Source organism: Sebastes umbrosus, chromosome 16 (assembly GCF_015220745.1).
Source record: "Sebastes umbrosus isolate fSebUmb1 chromosome 16, fSebUmb1.pri, whole genome shotgun sequence".
Lineage (NCBI taxonomy): Eukaryota > Metazoa > Chordata > Actinopteri > Perciformes > Sebastidae > Sebastes > Sebastes umbrosus.
In genome coordinates this window covers 7,312,641-7,326,580 of record NC_051284.1, presented here as the reverse complement: position 1 = coordinate 7,326,580, position 13,940 = coordinate 7,312,641, and the positions used below count along the sequence as shown (strand labels likewise).

General features: G+C 37.6%; 1 protein-coding gene across 4 annotated transcripts in view; it reads left to right on the top strand.

Moving 5' to 3' along the window:
- The window catches only part of sobpa (sine oculis binding protein homolog (Drosophila) a), a 56,019-nt gene extending 47,780 nt beyond the window's left edge, over nucleotides 1-8,239 (top strand). For all 4 annotated transcript variants that reach the window (XM_037746884.1, XM_037746882.1, XM_037746883.1 and 1 more), the window contains one exon: nucleotides 2,316-8,239. The gene's annotated coding sequence lies outside the window, so the exon portion shown is untranslated. The remainder of the gene's footprint in view (nucleotides 1-2,315) is intronic.
- The last annotated feature ends 5,701 nt before the right edge of the window (nucleotides 8,240-13,940 follow it).

The window sequence follows — 13,940 nt, the reverse complement described above, 5'->3', positions numbered from 1 at the left end:
CAATAAGAAAGACAGAGTTCAAATGTGGCGTAACGCCACGGTATGCAGGTGATGTTTTTGAATGTCACTTGGAGGGAAACTTGCAGGGACTGACTCTGAAAAGCCTAAAAAATGGATAGTGAACCAGGAGGGATGCCCACTTGTTAATTACATTAATATACATATTAAGACTAGATATTAGATCATCAAATATATTATTAGAAATGACAAAATACTAAATATCATGCATGTGCATTTTTATTATTTATTTTTGTTTAGCCAATGCATGAATTTTCCAGTTTTTTACACATATATTTCCTCATGAGATGGCACATTGCTTCCATTTTACAGAAAGAATACTCGTTGCTTTACTTTGACTGGCAGATTACCTTTATGAGCTTCAGAATGGAAATGGGAAGTCTATCATGTCAACGGTTTTATTCAACACATTAATACGGAATTTAATGATGCACCCCTCGAGTTGTTAATTAAATGAAATTGTATTCAAGAGCAATTGAAGACCAATTCAAGTTGTGGTAACACGAGGCGAGTGCTCTGAATTAGAGTAATTAATGGCGACAAAAGATGGAAATCAAGCCCCGTGCACCGTTAGTGCCGCTAAAAGCAAACCATGCAGCTGAGGGAAAATACACTGTAACCTTCAGATACCTAAAGATGCACAATTCTTGATTATTGATAAGGGAGAATGCTAAATCTGTTCACTGCATCTCACCTTTCCCACTTATGTGCAATATCGCAAGGCATTCATTATGAATTATCTAAAACATTATGTAAAATTAATGCCACCAGAGAAGCAGAAGCTGAATATTTCATTCTTTATTTGCCCAAAAGTGTCCTCAAGCTGATACTTGAGGTACACTCTGATTGCGTGTACCAGAGTGAATAAACCCAAATTTTAAGAAGCACTGCAGACAATCTGCTTTTTCTTCAATTTGATCGTGTTGTTAAAGGGATAGTTTGGATTTTTTTTTAAGTGGGGTTGTATGAGGTGCTTATCCATAGTCAGTGTGTTACCAACAGTAGACGACGGTCAGCACGCCCCCAGTTTGGAGAAACAGAAAGGAGTTACCGCATGGAACCAGAGCAATGTACTGCTGTGGAAGGGGGCAGCAGCAAAACATATGTTAACCACTTAAGGCCCCAATCACATGGAGACGCGTCGCTAGAAACGCGTTGACCGCAAAACCATTGTTTTCCTATGGTGCATTTTTCTAGCAGTTTTTAGACATGCATCAAATTTTTAATATTTTCTCTACTTTTCAGCGCCAGGCGTGGAGTCGCACCGCTCGTCAATGTCGCTCTTGGCCCAGGCAGCCAGTCAAATCAAGCAAGAGATGGGCTTTACTACTTTAGCACTTCCTTCCTCCTGTTTAGATGCTGGTAGATGTTACTAGGTAGCTAGCCAGCTTGTTAGCTATTGGACAGTGAGAGAGCTTCATATCTCATGTTGTGATAGTTTCACTACTGTGACTGTACTTTTTTTTCAGTTTTTTGATCGCCCGGTTAAGCACCCAGCCCCGCTTCAGTGACGCATCATCTGTTTTGCCCGACGCCTTCTGCCTTCTGCCTTCTGTTTTTGAAGCGGCTGCATCTGTAGCGACGCGTCTCTGTCTGATCGGGCCTAAAAGAATCAATATCAGTTTAAGTGTACGCTATATTTAAAATATTTTGCGCCGGTTTACCTTTCCGTGAGACAACTATACAGTCTATGTCTCTGATGGGGAACTGAAGCCGTTATCTATGCTCTCGCCAAAAGCAACCAGACTCCATTGAAAAGAAATAGTACTTCTACCTCACAGAACACTGGAGTTGCTAACTGATCGAGGCAGCGGCAGACCAGCAACCCCTGTGTTCTGTGAGGAAAAACTACAGTTTTTTTTCAATGGAGTCTGGTGGCTTTGAAGAGAGCCTAGATGGATATAATGAATTCAGTTCCTGGAAAGAAAGGACTGTTTGATGGCAAGGTAAAGCAGTGAAAATATTCTAAATATAGCGTTCATAAATGGATATTGATTTCTTTTAGGTGGGCCTTTCTTTTAGGTTGCTAAAATAGGTTTTGCTGCTACCCCCCATCCACAGCAGTACATGGCTTTTGTCTGTTTTTACTCTATTACTACTACTACTGTAGGTAATACACTGACTATGGATAAGTACCTCATACAACCCCACTTCTAAACACTCTGAGCTCAACCCTTATTCTCCCACTTACCTTGAAATGAAAGTTGGGGCTGCCTGCTTGGATTCATGCATCGACTTTACAAAAAACAGCCTCGGGGGGTGACTCAGTCTAACTCTCCTCCCACTCTGTTTCACAGATGGACGCTCTGAGGACCACAGTGCCATCAACGACACTCACTTGTCCACCCCCCACCTCCAAATCCCACTCCCTCCCAACTACACCACCGCACATGCGCACACACACACACACATACACATACACATTTTTCTCACTCATCGTCCAGTCTACCAGCACCACAAATCGCCTTCGACGACTGATGAGAGTCCAACCAAACATGTTGATGTGTGTCATAGCAGAGCGGACAGGACTCCTTGACTGAACTTCTACAGACTTGATGTCGTGGCCAGCAGGATCGCTTGACCTTTGAACTGCAGACAGTATATCCCTGCAACAGGAGGACTTTCCCCCTGCTGCTTCTCTCCTCATTTAGACACTCTCAGCCCACACTGCCCCTTAAACCTTATCCACCCTCCCCTATCAAAGCAAGTGCTCTCCATATAGTCTGCTACTATGGAACACACCACAGTGTTTAGTGAAGGAGCCCCAAAGAGAGATCTCCATCCCTCAATGAAATGCTCCTGCTCCAGTAAGTGTTGTTTTCTTTTTCACACAACTTGTCACTAAGGTATAGACTGATTTCACAAAGTTTAGATTGTAGAGCTGGTAAAAAAATAGCAGAAATTCTGCTCTATCTAACCAGCATAAAAGATTTACTTGCCAACCTGACACAAAGTGTTCTGGGTGATTCCGAGGGGTGGTAGCTATAAAGAAGCATGAATACAGTTAATGCAATATGGCTCGAGGACAATTCAAACAGATATTTCAATCAGAGCCTGGAAAACTGTCCTTGGACACAAAATAACCAATTGTGTTGAGAATTATTCCTACCAAATCAACAAACTGGAGAATAAAATATTAACCCTCACCAGCAAGCAACGGGGTGTGGGTGGAATCATACAATCTCATGCCATTTTTTCCTGTCGCATCTATTTGTTTGCTCTTAAACTTCACAGAATTTAATTAAGTTGTCATGCTAATCATTCCTACTATTTACGTTTTTTCACCCTGTGGAATGCCGTCTGTGTGCTTAAACAGTAAGCAGCCATACTAGTAACAGTAATAGCTGCTGTTTTAGAACACTTCAAGGCGTACTGCACCTCCAAAAGAACCGGGATGGCATGGCAATGTAGAGACTCTGCCAACCTGCAGCAGGCACTTGCTACCGCAGGCTTGTACACTTCATCTTTTCTATAATACATTACCAGTGATGTTCCCGTAATGGGCTAGTTTGAGACTGACTGCACTGAATTTAGAGGGGGGCAGAGGGAAGACAGCTCTTTCATAAGTAACTCTTTTGGGACCTGGAGGAACACTGTTGAAGTAGATTTTCTACAATAAACACACTGAATTCATTTTGGAAATAATTTGAGAAATATTTAAAACAATGCCTCTTGCTTGTCCACAAGTCCTGCCAAGATGCTTCATTTTTTTTTGCCAATTATTATTTTTTTTGAGCCAAATTTAAAGCCAGCGTTGTCCTTGATTCAGTGGCATGCTCTATGTACAGCTTTTTTTGGGTGACCCATCCAGTTTGATCTGATCCAGTTACACTGCGGCTTAAGGTCCGCGAGCTGGGACATCAAACAAAGCCAGCATTTAGTTTACACTCCTATGGAGGAGGTACGTTGTACCAGTGTGAGACAAGGTATTATCATATGCCAAAGGCCTCTGGTGTGTTGAAACAACATCATGTCACCAGTGGAAATGGGATTTCAAACTGAAGATTTGACCACATAATTTATAGTTGCCAAAATAACAAGCACTTATTGAAAAGAAAGGAAGATACAAGAGAACAAGTGGATGTAAAAAAAAAAAAAAACAGTATTACCCTGTTGTCTCTCTTTATGGTTTACTCAATCCATAAAGGCCAATGATCTGTCACATTACGAGTAAGGTGAAATAAATATATATAATCTGGAATAAAAAGACAATGCAGGATTTGAGTGATCCTTAATCACGAGTTACAATAGATGTGTACATTGCTTTGCAGTCCCATCCTACGGAAGCCCTAAGCGAACATGATTTTAAAAAAAATTGGAACGTTGTCTCGACATCACAAGTTAATTATGTCGTTATCTTGAGAAAAAAAATGTTGTTAGCTCAAGATAACAAAATAATGAACTCGTTATTACGAGTTTTCTTTTAATACTTATAATGTCAAATCAGCTGATGGTAAATCAAAACGGCCCAGATCAAGCTGACAGCATGGATGTTCACACGAATCCAGGGAAATACCGGAAGTAACCAAGTACAATTTAAATATATACTCACTTGTGTTTATTATCTATGCTGACCATTAAGTTACTATGAGCAACCACCGACGCTTTCGGCAGAAAGTCACGATTAGCAGATAATAGAGTCACTACGACTTGCCACCGCAGTAATGATGGCGGCGCTAGATTGCGAAACACACAAAGCGGTCACCGGATTCGTCTATAGATGTATACATCCTTGGCTCACAGTTAAGAACTTGAGGAAGTTGGCGGAAGGATAGACGTATGACTACGTCAGGTTTTCAAAATAAGGTGTTAACAAGGGTACATATATATGGAAATAAGATGAATACATTATTAAATTCACCAGAAGTATAAAACCTGTGTCCCTTATTAATTACATAGAAAATACCACAAAATTGTGAGGGCAATGTCTTCATTCTTTGATTTTTGGTTGCTGGAATTTTTTTTAGGAATAATTCTTGAGAATTACTGATGCTGTCAGCTCGATCTGGGCTGTTAGGATGCATTTACCATCGGCTTATTTGACCCAAACATTATAAGTAATAAAAGAAAACAACCTTTTGTCTTTTCATTATAAGTGAATTATCTTGTTATGTCGAGATAACAAAATAATTAACTTGTGATCTTGTGATAACAGTATTCAAAAAAAAAGTTTGAATCATGCGCGTTCAGGGCTTCCGTACAGTTCTATCTCACGGTTTTTCTGTAGCCTTTGTTTTCTTTGCTGTCATGGAGTGACACTGTGTGATTCATGCTGAGGCCCAGCACTTGCTCATACACACACTCACATGTCACAAGCGTACTTACAGCACTCATACTCATGTCATACACACACAATGCACATAGTAAATTTAACTGTGTGTACGTGTTTGTATGAGGCGGGTGCAAGCAGAGAACCCAGTTGAGATTACAGAGTGTTGACTCAGAGGTAAGCAGTGTGCAACTCTATCTGTTGCCTGTTAGTCAGGCATTTAGGCTTAGCTTGCCGCTTGCCAAGGCCCAGCTTTGGTGTCACTTTAAGCATTTCCTTGCCCACCCGCTTCATTTTCTCTGCAAGCGAAGGCAGCAAAAAAAGCTCTTTTTAAGCTGCCCGTTTCCGTCTTGTCTACCTTCTGCTGCATTGCATTTGTCCATAAGTAAAGATAGTCCTTGCTGCAATTCTTTCACAGATATTTCTGTAAGCACAGCATCTCTAAAATTACAGTTTGTATCTGTAGAATAGCCGGCAATTTTCTTACCCAGAATCCAGAAACTGGGCTGATGTAACCAAGAAACTGAACACTGTAGTCTCTAATGTCTGTAATATGGGAGTCAAACAATGCCAAGGCCACAGGCAGGATTTTAGAGGTCATGAATCCCCCCAACACAGCCCTCACCATTTTGACCAGAAGCCAAAAAGGACTCTGATTTTTTTAATTATTATTCAGTTATCTGTTCAATAATACTGTCTGTAAATGGTATATTTTATATCAAACTTATAACATGCGCACTGCGTTTATGTTTTTACAATGTAAAGTCCCCCCAGGTTGCAAAAATCATACAGAGGTCATAACCTCAGTATCCTCAATGGTAGCTAAACAACCCTGTACAAAACTGAGCCACTCTGAAGCAGGACAGGCTACAGTTAGCTATTTGCAGTTGTGCAGTTAGAAGAAGACTATTATGTTGAGCTGAGGAGAGCAATGCTTTCAATATAATCCATGTGTCCTGGTCAGCTCCTTTGTTTACCTGCTCCAAGTTAACACTTTAGCATACACTGCACTGAGGCTGCTAGCATTTTATCCAAAACAGAAACATTTTAAAGGAAAAGAAAGGTGTTAAGTCAGTGTTGTTACGTGACATCATAGACTGATCATTTTCTTGTCCTACTAGCAGTGCAGGTGAATGATGGTGGGCAGATAGCCATAAAGGGTACAGAGCTCATTGATGTTAATCAGAGGATGAACCCTTCTCAATTTGGATTCTCCATGAGCTGTCCTCTATAGCGCCACCTTCAGGACAAGATATCACTAAATATTTAACGCTAATGGCCAGATTTCAATTAAAGGAAGAGTCCAACATTTTGGTAAATATGATTATTTGCTTTCTTGCTGAGAGTTAAATGTTGTAAAATGTAAAATTTACCAAAATGTTGATTCTTCCTTTAAATTAGCTCCCGAGAGGATAAATGCTAATGTTTTTGGTGACCTTTTCCTGACCCTTCCTCTCTTGCCACCATGAGGCTAAACTTACAACTTGGTGTTCGACTACTGACTGATCTCACATAATTTCTCTAAATAAGTCATTATCTTTACCAGAAGTTTCATACTGATTTAAAAAGATTTAAAATATTTCAATTAAAGGAAGAGTTCAACATTTTGAGAAATGGGCTTATTTGCTTTCTTGCTGAGAGTTAAATGAAACGATTGTTACCACTCTGCCAGCTGTTGGTTAGCTTAGCTCAGCATCAAGAGTGGAAATATTTGGGAAAAGCTTGCTTGACTCTGTCCGAAGTTAAAAACAAATCTGCCTACCAGCACCTCTAAAGCTTACTAATTAACACATTATATCTGTTTCCAGTCTTGATGCTAAGCTAAGCTAAGCAAACCAGCTGCTGGCTGTAGCTTCATAAGTGAATTTCCCAAAATGTTGATTCTTCCTTTAAATTACCTCCACAGAGGATAAAATGTAATTTTTTTGGTGACCTTTTTCCCGATCCTTCTTCCCGTGCCACCATCAGGCTAAATTTAGGTTACATCTTTGGTCCAACTACTGGCCGATCTCCCAGAATTCCTCTAAGTAAGTCATTATCTTTACCAGAAGTTTCGTACTGATTTAAAAAGGTGAAGAGGGCTTGATTTTTGATGAGGAACTAACCAAAATCTTTTGTTATGTCTGCTTTTTTCCTCCTGTTTGACACCGTTACACACACATTCAGACACACACACAGACAAAACAACACGCATGTTACGTCTGAACCTAATCTGCACCGTGTTGTGTCGGCGTTGCAAACGGTATACTGTCCACGTCTGAGACAGATATTGAAGATATGAGAGCCTAACTATCACGTGGAAATCCTGGACCACTGAATCAGTCTTTGTGATGGCAAACAGACTCGTGACAAATCTCCAGCATTCCTTTTTTTTGATGATGGACTACAGGCCTGGTCAACAGCCTGAATTATGCAATGACACAACTAACTCCAACCCTAATCTAGACGAGTGGTCCACAGACAGAATAAAACACGACATGACTCCATGTTACTTTTCAAAAACAACAGAGAAGTTGCCTTAACTCTTGCTTGTATAATCTCTACAGTTAAGACAATGATGCTCGCTTGTAAAGAAGAGTCTCCCTTCTTTGTACAAAACGAAATATACCAGAAACAACAACTTTGTTATCTTGCTAGTGTCAATGTATAGATGATCAGCTTTTTTCTGTAACTTGTATGGACAGTCACATTTTTGCTAAGAAGAAAACCCTCCTCCCTACTTCCTTGTTCCCAAACATCCAATCTGTTCTGTTTTAACTTGTGGTGGACTGTCAAATCTTTTTGTGTACATTTTATAGTATTATTTATTGTTGACAAGTTTTGCATTTGCAAATAATAAAAAAAAAAAGTGAAGGTGGTTTGACCTGAGCATTCGATTCCAATGTAAATGCCTGGTGAACAGTGAAAAGCTTTTTTTTAATTATTAAAATGGAGAAAACAGTGATATGAGGAGATGATCTTCTGTCTTTTTATTATGTAACATGTACATAACATGTGGCCAAAATTGCTTTTGGAAAATAGTCATTTTTTTGTGTTGTAACAGTATTTGTTTTATCCAGTGAATTGCTCATGAAGACAAATAAATAAGAGGCACACACAACTTTGTTTCAGATGGGTCATATCTGCTCATTCAGTGTACATTTACAGCTTTATACTGTAAGAGATAAAACTACCATCTGTCTCTTAGCATCAGTTATTGGGAGATTTTGACTTCACTTCATCACATAATTTACAGCGTGGCAGAGGAAGCTGTGAAAAATCACAATTCATAACTTGCATGTGAAATGTCCTCAAAAAGTGGCGTGCTATTTATACGCCTTCCCGTGAGATCACGTTGCAGCCAGAGGTGTCACATTGTTAAGTCGAAATGTTAAAACCTTTAATATAAACACTGAGAAAAAGCTGAGAAACTGTACCCTATATGAACAGCATTATAAAAAAGCAAGATATGAACCATTCAGTGTGTATGAAATTATGTATCTGTATCTGACTCTTTTTTAGGAGCCCATGGCAATGAGTAACAAATTGTCAACCAATTTTGAATAGGATGCAAACAAAAACCAGCTCCTAAAAAACAAGGATGCCATAACGCCTACCAGTCAAATACATTCATGCTAACAGCTCTAAAATGCTATTAATAATTAATGCACACGGGATTTCGTGTTTAAACACATTTTAGATTATTGAATCATTCATAACGAGTTAGGCTTTGGTTATACCATTTAAATATTGATGACTGAGATGGAGTGGATTGAAAATTAAAAAAGAAACAGCACTGAATAATGAGCTCAGTTTAGTCATTAAGTAATGATTTATAAATTGGTTAAAAATGTGGACTGATAAAATGTCACAGAATCTTTAAAATTATTTCATTTCATCACCAGCGGAGGATGATATAGTGACAATTGGATCAGTGACGCAACAAACAGTTTTTAACAAAGACAATTGTTTTGATGTCTTTTGTTATTGCTGTAGAGTTGGAGTACAGTCTAGACCTGCTCCATAAGCGTCTTGAGATAACTTCCGTTATGATCTGACGCTGTATAAAAATAAATTGAATTGAATTGATTTTAAGGTTCCAGCTCTGCAGATGAGAGATGTGGATTTAATGGTCTCTAGCTCCATCTTGTGGCTCCTGAAAGTGTTGGCCTGCACTCCTTCGTAGGGAGGTAATGGGAAAAGGCTTGATTTCTTCAGAGGGGAGACACAATTTAATGAACACACAACCAAATGCCTACAATACAAAAACTCTGTGTGAAAAAAAGAGACTGTAATGAGTTGATTCAACTCTTGATGTATGCATACGCGGAAGGGACAAAATAACACAAAACACATTTTTGAAGATTTGTTGAAAATTATTGCACTGCATAAAACTGCTCACCATCTGTATCACATATACTTCGGCCAAAATATGAGGTATTGCATTAGGGGTATATTATCTTGGAATATATATTTTTTTGATTTATTGACAACTTTACAATATAACCTAGTCCTGAAAAATAACTAACTTTTTTGTTTTGTTTACTTGACAATTCATTTTAAAAAGACATTAACATGTTTACAACACCAATGCACATGCATGACTAAAAGAACATTAAAGACAACACAAACAATTCACAGGACTTATTTTCAATTGTGGTCCTTGTTGTAGTTCAATATATATATTATACTGTATATAAAACGCGTTAACGCAAATTTGTGTTAATGCCACTAATTTCTTTAACACATTACCGCAACTTGCAATTTTTACGTTGTAGCGGGCTCAGTTTTAAAGCTAGAATGCAGACCTAAGGAATCCATTGGTACCAACCACGTCATACTAGCTTGTCGTGAAGGAAGTTGAATAACACTCCAAACTTGCACTAAATTTTGGCGAAGGAAAAACTGTCACGGCCATTTTCAAAGGGGTCCCTTGACCTCTGGCCTCAAGATATGTGAATGTAAATGGGTTCTATGGGTACCCACGAGTCTCCCCTTTACAGACATGCCCACTTTATGATAATCACATAGTCAAGGGACAAGTCATAGTCAAGTCAGCACACTGACACACTGACAGCTGTTGTTGCCTGTTGGGCTGCAGTTTGCCATGTTATGATTTGAGCATATTTTTTACGCTAAATTCAATACCTATGAGGTATTCTGGACAATATTTTACATTGTTTTTTGTTGTTAATTGATTTCCAATGATAAATATATAAATACATTTAAATAAAGCAGCATATTTGCTCACTTCCATGTTGATAAGAGCATTAAATAGTTGACAAATCTCCCTTTAAGATACATTTTGAACAGATAAAAAATGTGCGAGTTATTGCGATAATTGCAATTAACTAATCATGTGTGACATATATATACTGTATATATATATATACAGTATATATATATTTATATATACTGTGACATATTTCTCAGACTGATCTAGCAAATGAACAAATTCAAAGATTATATGCCAGTGTGAAAAATAATGAGACTTTTCTCAGGCATGAGCACAGTCAGCAGGGGTGCTGTTTGTTTCTTTCTCTCACCTCTGATTGCTGCTTTGGAAATCCAAGCCTGTGTTAACTATGAGCACATTTAAACCAATCAATTCACTCTGTGGCATGATTTCAAACAGAAGTCTAGCATTTAGTGTGGTCAATCATAGTCGCTTTTATCATGAGGTGTAGTAGGTAGCGATTATCATTATATCGGTGGCTACCACTTTCTCAGTGGCGTCCCTGTCACACATATTTGACATATTCTAAGAAAAAAGGATGGCACACAAAATGGCTTATTATTTTATTATATTATATTAAAGTGATATTTTCTGCAGAATGGAGACTGGTGTGGTATTAAATATTGGGATGCCATGAGCCAAGATTAAATAAGGCTCACTAATATGAGCTCAGTATGGTGGTTGTCTGCTTTATCTATGCTAAGTGATGAGACAAGGTTACTGAAAACATCCTGATTTGGTTTTATAAATGAAAAGAGGAGATGTGAGGTAAAACTGCAGTTTCTTTAACTCGTGTCTCGTGCAATTCATCACTGTGTTGTTTCACACTATATTTCCCAGATATCAAACAAACAGTTATGAAGGATTTTCTCTTATTAAAGTTGGTGTTTCTGTAGGAGGGACTCGCGTGTTTGTCTGTTCCCCCACTGTGTCTGTTGCTCTTCATGCAAACTGTTCCAAATAAAGAAAATGCAAAATGCATCACTTCCTTTTCCCAGGAAAGAGCGAGCAAACACCAGCTGTGTATTGAACAGCAAATGTAAACGGCTGCAAGTGGAATGACTGTTTACTGCATCAATGAAAGGGACGCTTATAACTTATTTCCATAAAAATGCTACACTTCACTATCATAGAGCTATGACTAATTAAACGTGCTGGAGCCAGAATATTTTTGGTATCATTGGGAAAAAATTCCATGATAACCTTTCAGCATATTGTAATTCAAGTGTTCTGAGAGGAAACTAGACTTCTGCACCTCCTCATGGCTCTGTTTTTAGACTTTAAAAAATCTAGCCAGTGACAGAAGAATTTGACCAATCACAGGTAATTTCAGAGAGAGAGAGCGTTCCTATTGGCTGTGCTCTGGCTGGTGGGCAGTGCTTGGTATTTCCTCAACTTGATCTCAACATGGCTGCCAGACCACAAACTTTCTCATTTTACAGCTAAACAGTACACTACAAGATGTTTCTGAAAACATTTTATGCGAGAAATAGGCATAACAGTAACAGAATATTGATTCATATTTGATCAGTGCTGCCTAGTTTGACAGTTTGGTCGGAGTTTGCGCGTGATTGACAGCTGCTCAGAGACGGCAAGGCTCCAGCTCGGCTCTGATTGGTTGTTTTCCTCCAGTCTATGAAATCTTGTAGATGCCATTAGGAGCACCGGAGGACACCGGAGGACACTGGAGGACACCGGAGGACACAGAGGCCCATGACTTTTTTCAGATTATCTGTCTCATGCACTACTGTCAGGATATAGTGACCATTTTATAAAATAACTTTCTTAATCATATTTGCTCCATTTCTACCCACTCGAGCTTTAAGTTGGAGCAAGGTGAAGGGATGCATCTGTGGTCCAACAGCTCCCTCTGTTGTGTGAAACAGAATATATCACATTTTCTGACAACAACACCCCAAACTCGCACACTGTATTATCATTTATTTATTCATTCATTACAATGATTAGACAAGGAAGAATCTGTCCGGCTATCCAGTCGATTTAATATATCAGTCTCATACTTAATTAGTTTCAATTCTCACCTAATTAATCCAAGTGAACTCAACTATTATTATTATTTTGTCAGAAAACCCCGAAGTGCACGTGATCCTTAAGAGTTGATTAGATAACTAATATCAGCCATGGTTTGAGCAGGTACTTATAAATAATAGGTGATAATTAAACAGGACATAAAAATCTTAATATGTTATTTTATTTGTTATTTTTCACCTACATTTTTTGCCAATGACCATATAAAAATAATATATTAAATATAAATTGACTTTCTATTTTAAGTGAAAATGGTGCCACCAAACATTAATATACAGAGCTTAATTTGAAAGGGATCTATTTTCACAACAAATATTAAACACATTTTTAAAGAAAATCAAGTAAAAAGAATAGAGAAATAGATGCTGAAATAAATAAATACAAGTTGATAATGACCCCAGGCCGTAAAAAATAAGTAAATGCTGAAATATATGAATAAATGAAGAAATATTGGAATAGATAAATAAAAGTTGATAATTAAACAGGACATATAAAATTAAATGTTATTTTATTTTTACATTTTGTTCAGCTTTGTTTTCTTTGCTTTTTGGTTGTTTTTACCTTGATTTGGCAGAGGCAGTGACAGTTGTGGGAGAGAGAGGATGACATGGTGCAAAAGTCCACGGGGTCGGATTTGAACCCCTGGCCACTGTGACAAGCATTGATACATGGGGTGCTATCCTCACATTGGTTGGTTGCTGATGCTGAAATAAATAATAAATAATAATAATTAAAAAAAAAGAAAATTGCATAAACAAATGTATAAATAAATGCAAGAATACATTAATAAATACAGAAATAAATACAAATAAATAAATAGCAACACACAAGGCAAACTCTCTGAATCTGTACTTTTAGCTGGCTTTGGAATAACCTGGTTTTGAGCTAATTATTGTTTTTTAAAATACCTGTATAAACAAGTAAAGGACAGATACAGACAGAGAGGTAGAGGTGCAGGAGGACAGAACAGGTGGCTTATGGGTAACTGAGTCCTCAGTGTGTTGATATCTGTTTGTCTGTCATCATATAATGTGTGCTTGTCTATTTACCAGCCAATTATTTATGGAAGTTTTTATTGGACTTTATTAGTTGTAACCCACAGAAGACATTCCACAAATGTGTACCATGATCTGCAAATATTTCACTAGCCACAAACATGTATTTTTGTATTTGTGTTGTGTAAAGTCACATCCACAAAAATACAGGGCGATTTGCAAATACGCATAACTTACTCTGTAAATAATTATAAATTATTATATATATATTATTATATTATATTATATTATATATATTATATGATATGATATTATATATATTATATTATATTATATATATTATATATATTATTATATTATTATATATATATATTATATAATTATAAATAATTGT